The sequence below is a fragment of the Prunus avium genome, chromosome 4 (assembly GCF_965620075.1).
Source record: "Prunus avium chromosome 4, drPruAviu1.hap1.1, whole genome shotgun sequence".
Taxonomy (NCBI): domain Eukaryota; kingdom Viridiplantae; phylum Streptophyta; class Magnoliopsida; order Rosales; family Rosaceae; genus Prunus; species Prunus avium.
Window position 1 is genome coordinate 2,113,752 of NC_142287.1, and position 10,431 is coordinate 2,124,182.

General features: G+C 38.8%; 1 long non-coding RNA gene across 1 annotated transcript; it reads right to left on the reverse strand.

Moving 5' to 3' along the window:
• Nucleotides 1–244: 244 nt before the first annotated feature.
• Nucleotides 245–9,149, reverse strand: LOC148294694 (uncharacterized). Its single transcript, XR_015835066.1, has 2 exons — nt 8,446–9,149; nt 245–611 (listed from the first exon to the last, which is right to left on the reverse strand). It is a non-coding gene; the product is annotated as an uncharacterized LOC148294694 (long non-coding RNA).
• Between the last annotated feature and the right edge of the window lie 1,282 nt (nt 9,150–10,431).

Consider the following 10,431-nt stretch of genomic DNA (forward strand, 5'->3'; position numbering starts at 1 on the left):
GTATGGTTCGTACTTCGATTCGATTACAAGGAAAACCCATTAAGTTCAAAGAGAATATGAACATCACAAGAATCCTAATAGCATGGTGTTTACATTAGGTATTCAAGAAACCAATTCACATGGATGGTTCTTACTCCATCCATCTATTGCTTAGGAAAACATGAAGATACACATAATCCCAACAATCTCAAGAGGCATGCTTTCAAAGATGGCCAACCAAGGAAAAACACACATCAAGGATAGATTAATTTGGTGAATTGGAATTCATCAACAATATTTAGAAATTCATACACTCAAGCATCAAAACAATAAGGTAATCATGTTTAGGGCTTCAACCTAAGCCCTAGCTATGGAGTTTAGTTGCTCATACTTATTCCAAATACAAACTCAAAATAAAATTAGAAAGAGTTTACAGATTTTCAGAAAATGATGAAAGCTTCAAGATCATCAATGGTGGAAGTCTTCTTCTCCACTTTTCTTGGCTGCACCTTGGCTTTCTCTTAGCTCCAACTCTCCCAAAATCTGCTCTCAATGTGTAGACTGATGGAATAGCCTCTCTCTCCCGTTGCAAAGCTCCCCCAAATCAGATTGCCCTTTGACTTCTTCTCCATCTCTCCTCCTTTCCAGCTTTTACCTTTTAATATAAAACTACCACCTTTGATAAAGCCTTAGCCCATTGTCCCCTTGCCATCATGAAGCTTTGTCCTCACAAAGATGCCAATTGCTTCAGAAATTATCTCAAAGCTAAGGTAACTTCTTGTTACCAAGAGTTATGGTAACAAGAAAATCAAAATAACACAAAGGAGGTAAAAGCTGGCCAAGTTCGGATTTTCAGAGCTGTGGTAACATGCTGGATTGGTTGGATGGGCAATACTTGTCCAATGGAGCTCAAATTTGGATATGTTGTAGTTAACATCCATTGGAACAAGTCTCGTGAAGATCATGACCTCATCCGAGCACCGGAGCATGTTGATCCCAGGCCAAGAAGTTGACCTACGAAAATGAACAAAAACAGAAATTATAACAAATAGTGCACTTTTAGCTCATTTTCATTCCAACCAAGGTAAAATCTAAGAAAACACAAAAAGGAAGTAAAAAGCTATAAAATGTCAAGAACTAACTCAAAATAGTGGGTGAATAACATGAAAAATCATGTGTAAAAATGAACCGAACAAACTTCCCAAACTTATCTTTTGCTAGTCCTCGAGCAAAACAGAAACTAAAACAAGACTCGAAACAAAACTTTCCGAACACTTTCCAAAGAGAGAGTGACTTATGCAAATGACTCAGAAATTTTCACAAGAAAAACTTAGTTTAGACATTAGTCACAAGGCGGCAAAGTTCAGAACACAACATGCTCAAGTGTAGTAGTGTGATGGCCAAATGAAACTCATTCTCCAATTTCAGTTTTCACACAACTTCAAAAAATCATACCAAGCACAAATGTAACTTCAAATCTCACCAAAGTTGTCCTCTCACAAATGAATCACTCGGGAGAGGGTTACAATGCAACACTCAATAATAGACATGAGAATAGAGTTAAACCATAAGGGACTTAACTCAAAATTAGCAAGCTGAAAAACATGCATGAATATGATCTCAAGAAGGATGCTAAACACTCAAAAGCTGAAAAATGTGTGCAAATCAACCACATGACATTTAGGATCAATTTAGGTCTTTATTATAGGTTGTAATGGGGCTAAGGGTGCAAGGTGAGTAAGAAATGAAGGATATGGATACAACAAAGTCCAAGGAACTCACAATGTAAGAGCATATAATCGTTGACTAAAAGACTTTGAAACATCACGCTTAAGATTTTCAAATTTTTTTTTTATTTTTTTTTTATTTTTTTTTATTTTTAGGGGTGATCAAATAGACCACAAAGCCTTGTACCTCCACTAATTATGATTCACACTCCTTCCTTCCATTCGAACAACCAAGAAACATGGAATTGGATTTGAAACCATTGCCACTTAACCACAACTTTTCTCTTTTCTTTCACCCTTTGAGTGAAGTACTCTTTTTTTTTTTTTTTTTTTTTTTTGAAATGTAATAACCCTTCCCAAACTTAGCATGAAAAACACATCTAAATTAAAGCTCATGAGTTCCTTAGAAAGGTATATTCTTGTTTTTCAGGCTAAGGCTAGAAGTAAAAATTGGTTACTTGAAAGAAAAGGCTTACATACATATAGGCTCAAGGTGGTTAACAATGGAAAATCATGCTTAAGCATGCATACGGTTAGCTTGAAAGGCACAAACGGTCCAAAGAGGGCCTCAATATCATTTCTCAAATGTCATGTAATCAAATTGCACAAGAATGAGTGACTTTTAAGTGCTCAACCAAATCAATGAATAATGAGATCAAACAACAACTCGGATGACAAGAAAATAAGAATATGTGTATAACACTCATGAATTGAAGCAAAAGGCTCAAAGCTCACATTATATGGTTATACAAGTCTAATTCATGCTTGATACAATTCTTTGGATCATGCAAATCCCTCAACTGGAGAATTATGAAACAAATGGCAAGTGCATAGAGGGTTTCAAACATATCATGCTAGAACGATGCCATTTAGTGAATAACAAATTTTATTTTTTTTTAGCATTTTCAATCAAGTCATGTAAACATTCATCACAATCTCATCGTATATGTCCGGAAAGTGACTTGAAAACAAAAAGACTCAAAACAGAAAAGAAAACAAAATAAAAGAAAGCAAGAGTTTAAGTGAAACGAAAAAGACTTGCTATCCCTTCCCAAACTTAGAAATAAACATTGTCCTCAATGTTAAAGAACTTAGGCATCAACAATGTTATAACAAGAAATAAAGGGATAAAGAAATTAAAAACAAGAACAAACATGAAATAAAATTACAACAAAGCTGCAAAAACAAAAACAAAAACGAAACCAAATAAAAAATAATAAAAAAATAAAACAGTAAGCCCTAACAACAGTCTCAGACATGCAGAAATCCAACCCAAAGAAACGCACAAACCAAAATGAAAGCCCAACCCAAATGAAAGCCCAAGAGCGAAGAAAGTATATAAAACAAAGAAACCAAGTCAGAAGCACAAAGAGCGAGAACTCAGAAAAATAGAAATAGTGGGCCCTGATGTCTCGGCTATTGTGAGTCACGGGATACAAAGTGAGAGACGTGTCGACAAGCCAGAATTATTGCCTTCATAGGAAGGCGTGACGACTTTCGTTTCTTGAAAGCGCTGAAAGGCGGAAATGCAATTAAAGGGGTTGGGGGACAGGTGAGGCGATAGAGGGGGATAGGCCGCAAGGGCCGCGCCAAACCAGAAGCGCAGTGGCTAGGGTTACGTAGAAACTAACTCTATAAAAGAAGAAGAGAAAGAGTTGGGGGAAAATACACAAAACTCAGAAACACACAAAAGAGAAAAGCAAGAACAAAAGAAAAGAAAGTTCAAATGGCCTCTTCCTACCCATTCTCGTTGGATCTCAACCTAGCTCAACCAACTCAGACTCAGGGCCAAGCAGTGGCACCAGTGTGGATGCCCTACTTTGCCTCAGCACGGGGGCACGTGACAGTGAATGACTCGATACTGCTGGACAACGATGTTGCCCTTGGAGTTGCTAGAAATCTAGTGACTCCCAAGGATATACGGGTGCTGGGATCAAGGGATGACAACCGGGTCGTGAGCGATGCTCTGGCACTAAGCGTGCAAAGCACAACAACAGTCGCAAGTGTGGGTCATCGCCTAATTGCGAAGTCCCATGAGGTGGAGGTGCTAAGAGGTCAGTTGGCGGCAGAGCGAAGTATGGTTGAAGAGTGCCAGAGTATTATTAAAAGTTTAAAAACAGAAAGGGCAAGGATACTAGAGGTGAATCGACACCAGCTGGAGGCGTTGCGGGAAGAGAACAAAAATCTCTCAAAGATGGTAAGTGTTTACGCCCATGACATGAGAAAGCAGCTGGAGGACATAGACCGACCGGGAAAACGCAAGAAAACAGACCGCGAGAGTGGTTACGCTCAAGCTAAGAATGCAATCTTTGGGAGCTCGAGTGATGAGCCCCAAGAGGCTGTGCGTGAAGCCCCGGAAGTGGATAGCCAAAGGGCTAAACTCAAGGGTCCTATGGTCGAGACACCGAGCACTGGAAAAAAATGATTCTAGTGTATTATTGGTGTGCCTGTTTGTCTTTGCCTTTCGGTGAATTTATTTATTTATTTTTTTTTTCAATTTCTCGTTTTCGGAAATAAAAGAAAAGAAAGTTGCAAAAGACAAAGAAGAAAAACAAAACGCACTTCCCAAACTTGAATAAAGGGAATGCGACAAACTAAAAAGAAACAAAGCACACTTCCCCAACGGAAATAAAACAAAGACGACAAACTAAAAAGAAATCAAAACACAATGCACCAGAAAACAGGGAGGGAAAGAAAGTAAAGTGAAAGCAGAAATGCTTCCCTGTTTAACTTGACTCATCCGCAAATTGCTCCGGAAATACAAAGTGGTGTCGGCTCCCCTATGAGAATAAGTCTATTTAAACCACTTCTCGGTTGAAAGAAGGAGCATCCTGCATTTCAACCTGCAAACTCAAGAAAAACCATCAAAAAGCCCAGATAGAAAAATCAATGGCATCCCCAGATATGCTTGTTGATGACCTTAACCTTGAGTTGTCGCTTGCACCACCAAATGCCCAGATACGGGCTCCTCCAAACCCTATCTTCCCAAACTCCTCATACCATCATGGCTCGGCCTCAAACTTCTCTGAGGTGGTGCCGCGAAGGGCAGTAATGCCGGAGGGCATGACTGTCAGCAGACTTACAGTTGCAGATCATCTGCATGTGGCGCAGAGGTCTGACCAGATGGCAGTGGACGAGTCCCACAATCTAACCGTGCTCAACGCGGTCTCGGCCACAAATTTGGGCATGCGCCTACTGGCGAGAACACGAGAGTGCGGGGCACTGAGTGAGGAGGTGGCGGCCCTGAAAGCTCTGGTGGCGGACCTGCAGAAGCGGCTCTACAGTGCCAACCAGCATGTAGAGATGCTGCAAAAAAGGAATGATGATCATGTAGAGCTGCTGCAGATTCTACAAGCAAGAACAGATAGAGGCAATTAGCAGAAGCCTCAGGTGGCGCAGAATGCAACAATGAACGTGTGATTAGGAATTTTATGTATGCATTTTCAAGTTTATAAATGTAATCACATGTTATGAAATGGAATAAGCATTTGAGCCAAAGTTCAGAGTGTGCAATCATGAAGCAATCTACTTCCCAAACTTACTAACAAAATAGAAACACAAACAAATAAAAGAAAGAAAGAGTAAGAAAAACAAAGAGAAACAACAAGAAATTCGAAATTACCTTGGTTGGAAAAATGTAACCCTAACTCAAAAATAAAATAAAATAAAATAAAATAAAAATAAAATAAAAGAAAGTTTGAGTCTAGAGAAACTCCACTTTGAATCGATTAGGACGACAACAAACTTCTTCTATTCACCTTGGGTTGCCTCCCAAGAAGCGCTAAGTTTAAAGTCTTTTGCCGGACTTCCAACATACCATGGTCACTTAGGGGGTTTTGGCTCAATCGCCTCCTTGTGCCGAACATGAAGTTTCTTCAAATCTCTTTGCCATCTAATCAACCCATTTCGTATTCTTTTCTTTTTATGCGCATGAGTAGATTTCAAAAGCAATTTTAAGCGCTCTTCAATATGTTGATTAGATGGATGAGGCACATATTTAGGATTGGGTGGCCTTCTCATTTGAGTAGAAGGAATGACATTGAACATATGGTTGGTACTTGGAACATGGATGTTCAACTTGTCTTCCTCTAGTACTTCAAAAACAGAATAAGGCATTAGATTAATTGAAGCACCTAAATCAATTAAAGATTTCTCAAACAATTTATCATCAATTACACATGGAATTGTGAAACTTCCTGGATCTTCCAACTTGGGAGGAAGCTTCCTTTGTAAAACAGCAGAAACCTCTTCCGTTAGTGCAACCGTTTCATCATTTTTGAAGTTCCTCTTGTTGGTACAAAGATCCTCCAATAGAGGAATGTTGACTTGCACTTTCCTACAAGTTTCCAATATGTCCTTGGTATGTTGAATTTTTTTGGAACTCATAAGCCTGTGAGGAAAAGGAGCACGTAAGATTTCTTCATCAGTAGGTTCACGACTTACCTTCTCCTTTCTTGCCCTTCTTGCAAGTTCATGCTTTGGGATCCATTCGGATGAAGAAGCTGCTTGTTTATCTTTCTCTTTGTTGCTTTCATCCTTTTCTTTAGGCTCAGTCACTTGTTCAACCTGCATGTCATCAACATTGTGAATCAAATTTTTAGAACCATCAATTTCACCAATTACCTTACCAGTTCTCAAGGTAACTGCTTGAACATGCTCATGCCCGGTTGGTATCACTGTTTGGTTAGGCATCATCCCAACTTCCCTTTGACTCAAAGCTATAGCAATTTGCCCCACTTGATTTTCTAGATTGGCAATGGCCTTATTCATTTTCTGCATGTGGGTATCATTCCTCTGCATGTGAGTGTCATTCCTCTGCATGATGAAATTATCTGTGTTTCTAATCATTGAAGCAACAATTTCTTCCAAAGTTGGTCCTTGAGGTTGTTGGTAAGATTGTGGTGGAGTGTAATGTCGAGGTTGATCATGAGGTGGACAAGTATTATGTTGGCCTTGATATGGTTGATATGGCCCTTGTTGAAAATTTGGATTATCGGTCCACCAGAAGTTTGAATGATTTCTCCACTCCGGATTGTATGTTTGTTGGAAATATTCATTCATAGTCAACTCATTCTGAAATGAGCCAAATGCATTTGCTTCCTCCATCCCAAATTTATTGGAGTATTCTTGCATAGTAAGTTCCACAATTTCAGTTGCGGCTGCCATTGGAGATGGTGGAGATGACTCCTCGGATGTTCCTGTAAGAAAAAGAAACAAAAACAAATCAAGATAAAATGAAACAACAATCAATAAACAAAAATAAAACTAAGTACTCTAAACATACTCAAACAAAACAGATAAGCAACCGTGCCAGTTCCCCGGCAACGGCGCCAAAAATTGTTGCATTCCTAAGAGGACACAAATTAATGTGCAAACAACCAATTAAAAATACCCGCAAATGCACGAATCTATTGAAGTATAGATTATGTAAGTACGGGGTCGATCCCACGAAGAACTTGTCGGCTTCCTATAAGTTCTAATTTGAGTACGTAAAGAACACTTAATTGACACACCACAAATGCACAAATGCGAAATGGAAACTAAAAATGAGTAAAGAAGTGTAAAAGAAATGAAACAACACAAGAAAACTAAACAAAAACACAAACAGCATTTTCTATCGCCATTTTATCACAACTTTATCACCTGTGAACAGTGTGTGAACAGTGAACAGTGCCGTGAACAGTTCGACCGGTCGCTGAACAGTAACGACCGGTCGTTTTTGGGCAGATTCGTTTCTCTGTTTTTCCAGTTTCGACCTCTGTCCAGTGTTTTGCCTATAACTTTCCAACCGTATGTCCAAAATTCAAGTTCTTTATACGGTTGGATTCAGCACAGAAAATACAAGAACACAACGCGGACCAAAAGTCCAAAACAATTACAGAAACAAATAAAATTCAGTAACAAAGACACAAAACGTGTCAAACACGCAACTCACACACACATTTTGGGGGGGGGGTTTGATTTGTTTCAAGTGACCTATTTCTATTGCATGAATGTAAATGAACTCTAAATTTAACAAGAATGGCATAGATGAATTATCAAGATGTGAAATTAAAATGTAACACACACTAGGGTTTCGGAATCCACCCTAAACAATTCTACCAAAGTTCATGAATACTCAAGTGATGAACTCTCTAAACGTGTTGATGAAGATGTTCGCAATCAAGACCATGGGTCGTGGCTCAAGACGCATTGATTCTCTCTAATATACGTAAAGTGCATGGTTCGTGCTACAATACTTGTGCTCTCCTCATAACCGAACCTAGGTATGGTTCGTACTTCGATTCGATTACAAGGAAAACCCATTAAGTTCAAAGAGAATATGAACATCACAAGAATCCTAATAGCATGGTGTTTACATTAGGTATTCAAGAAACCAATTCACATGGATGGTTCTTACTCCATCCATCTATTGCTTAGGAAAACATGAAGATACACATAATCCCAACAATCTCAAGAGGCATGCTTTCAAAGATGGCCAACCAAGGAAAAACACACATCAAGGATAGATTAATTTGGTGAATTGGAATTCATCAACAATATTTAGAAATTCATACACTCAAGCATCAAAACAATAAGGTAATCATGTTTAGGGCTTCAACCTAAGCCCTAGCTATGGAGTTTAGTTGCTCATACTTATTCCAAATACAAACTCAAAATAAAATTAGAAAGAGTTTACAGATTTTCAGAAAATGATGAAAGCTTCAAGATCATCAATGGTGGAAGTCTTCTTCTCCACTTTTCTTGGCTGCACCTTGGCTTTCTCTTAGCTCCAACTCTCCCAAAATCTGCTCTCAATGTGTAGACTGATGGAATAGCCTCTCTCTCCCGTTGCAAAGCTCCCCCAAATCAGATTGCCCTTTGACTTCTTCTCCATCTCTCCTCCTTTCCAGCTTTTACCTTTTAATATAAAACTACCACCTTTGATAAAGCCTTAGCCCATTGTCCCCTTGCCATCATGAAGCTTTGTCCTCACAAAGATGCCAATTGCTTCAGAAATTATCTCAAAGCTAAGGTAACTTCTTGTTACCAAGAGTTATGGTAACAAGAAAATCAAAATAACACAAAGGAGGTAAAAGCTGGCCAAGTTCGGATTTTCAGAGCTGTGGTAACATGCTGGATTGGTTGGATGGGCAATACTTGTCCAATGGAGCTCAAATTTGGATATGTTGTAGTTAACATCCATTGGAACAAGTCTCGTGAAGATCATGACCTCATCCGAGCACCGGAGCATGTTGATCCCAGGCCAAGAAGTTGACCTACGAAAATGAACAAAAACAGAAATTATAACAAATAGTGCACTTTTAGCTCATTTTCATTCCAACCAAGGTAAAATCTAAGAAAACACAAAAAGGAAGTAAAAAGCTATAAAATGTCAAGAACTAACTCAAAATAGTGGGTGAATAACATGAAAAATCATGTGTAAAAATGAACCGAACAGAGATAAGGGAAGGGAGCTCTAGAGAAGTGCTTGAGAGCTCCCCCCCTTGGGGTGTTATTACAAACTTAGAGAACTTCCCTATTTATAGGCCTAAGGGAAGTGAAAAATCTGAATTATACAATTGAATTTTCTAAACACACTAACTTCACCTAACACACAACACTTAATTCACCAACTTAACCTAACACACAATTGCATTTGAAAACAATTCCTCTTGTCTTTAGGCTTAGTGTTCAGCTCCCACTTCATCATCTTTTGGCTGCTGCAAAATTCCACTCAAAATAGGTATTGAATATGCTTCACCAAACTTTCCCACATTCAACAACAATTCATCATGCATATGTCATGCATGACAATGCATTGCAGCCAGCTTGTGGGCTCGTTTTGGGCTTGTTCATCCAATCTGAAAAATCTGCAAAAATATGGATCTTCAAGCTCTTTGTCTTATCTTTCCAAGCATATGCAGCCCAGCTCAAGGAAAAAACGGAAAGGCCTTCAAATGTGATTTTTGGCCCAGTAACGCAGATGCTGCCGAATTTGACCTTAAGTTGGCAAAACATGTATAACTTTCTCTAGAAGACTCGGAATCATGAACCGTAACATTCTACAGAAACTAGACTTCCGTATCTTTCCAATGATATATGGCTCATCATCTGATTCTTCTTGAGTAAGTACAGTCCAATCCGTGAAGTTGACTGATCTGCAGACACTGTTTTCAGCTAACTTGTCTCCCAAATGCATTTATTGAGTCTCAAGCTTATTAAACTGAAACAAACCCAAAACAAATTAAAAGCACAAGTTTAACTCAAAAACATAACCAAATCATAAGTTAAAAGGGTACAAAATGATATGTAATTTATGCACCGATCAATTGGATTTCACTCAAAACTCACGAAATGACTCCTCCCACCATATTATGATGTTGCCCAAGTTTTGGGCTCGATCCAAAATCAATAGGTGTTCCAAATTGGACAATTCAAGTTCAACGGCAGTTAGTTCCTAATTGGAGTGGTTGGTGTATTCCATACTTCTAGCGATTGGATTTCATTCAAAACTCACCAAATGACTCCTCCCACCATATTATGATGTTGCCCAAGTTTTGGGATCGATCCGAAATCAATAGGTGTTCCAAATTGGACAATTCAAGTTCAACGGCAGTTCGTTCCAAATTGGAGTGGTTGGTGTATTCCATACTTCTAGCGATTGAATTTCACTCAAAACTCACCAAATGACTCCTCCCACCATATTATGATGTTGCCTAAGTTTATGGCTCGATCCGAAATC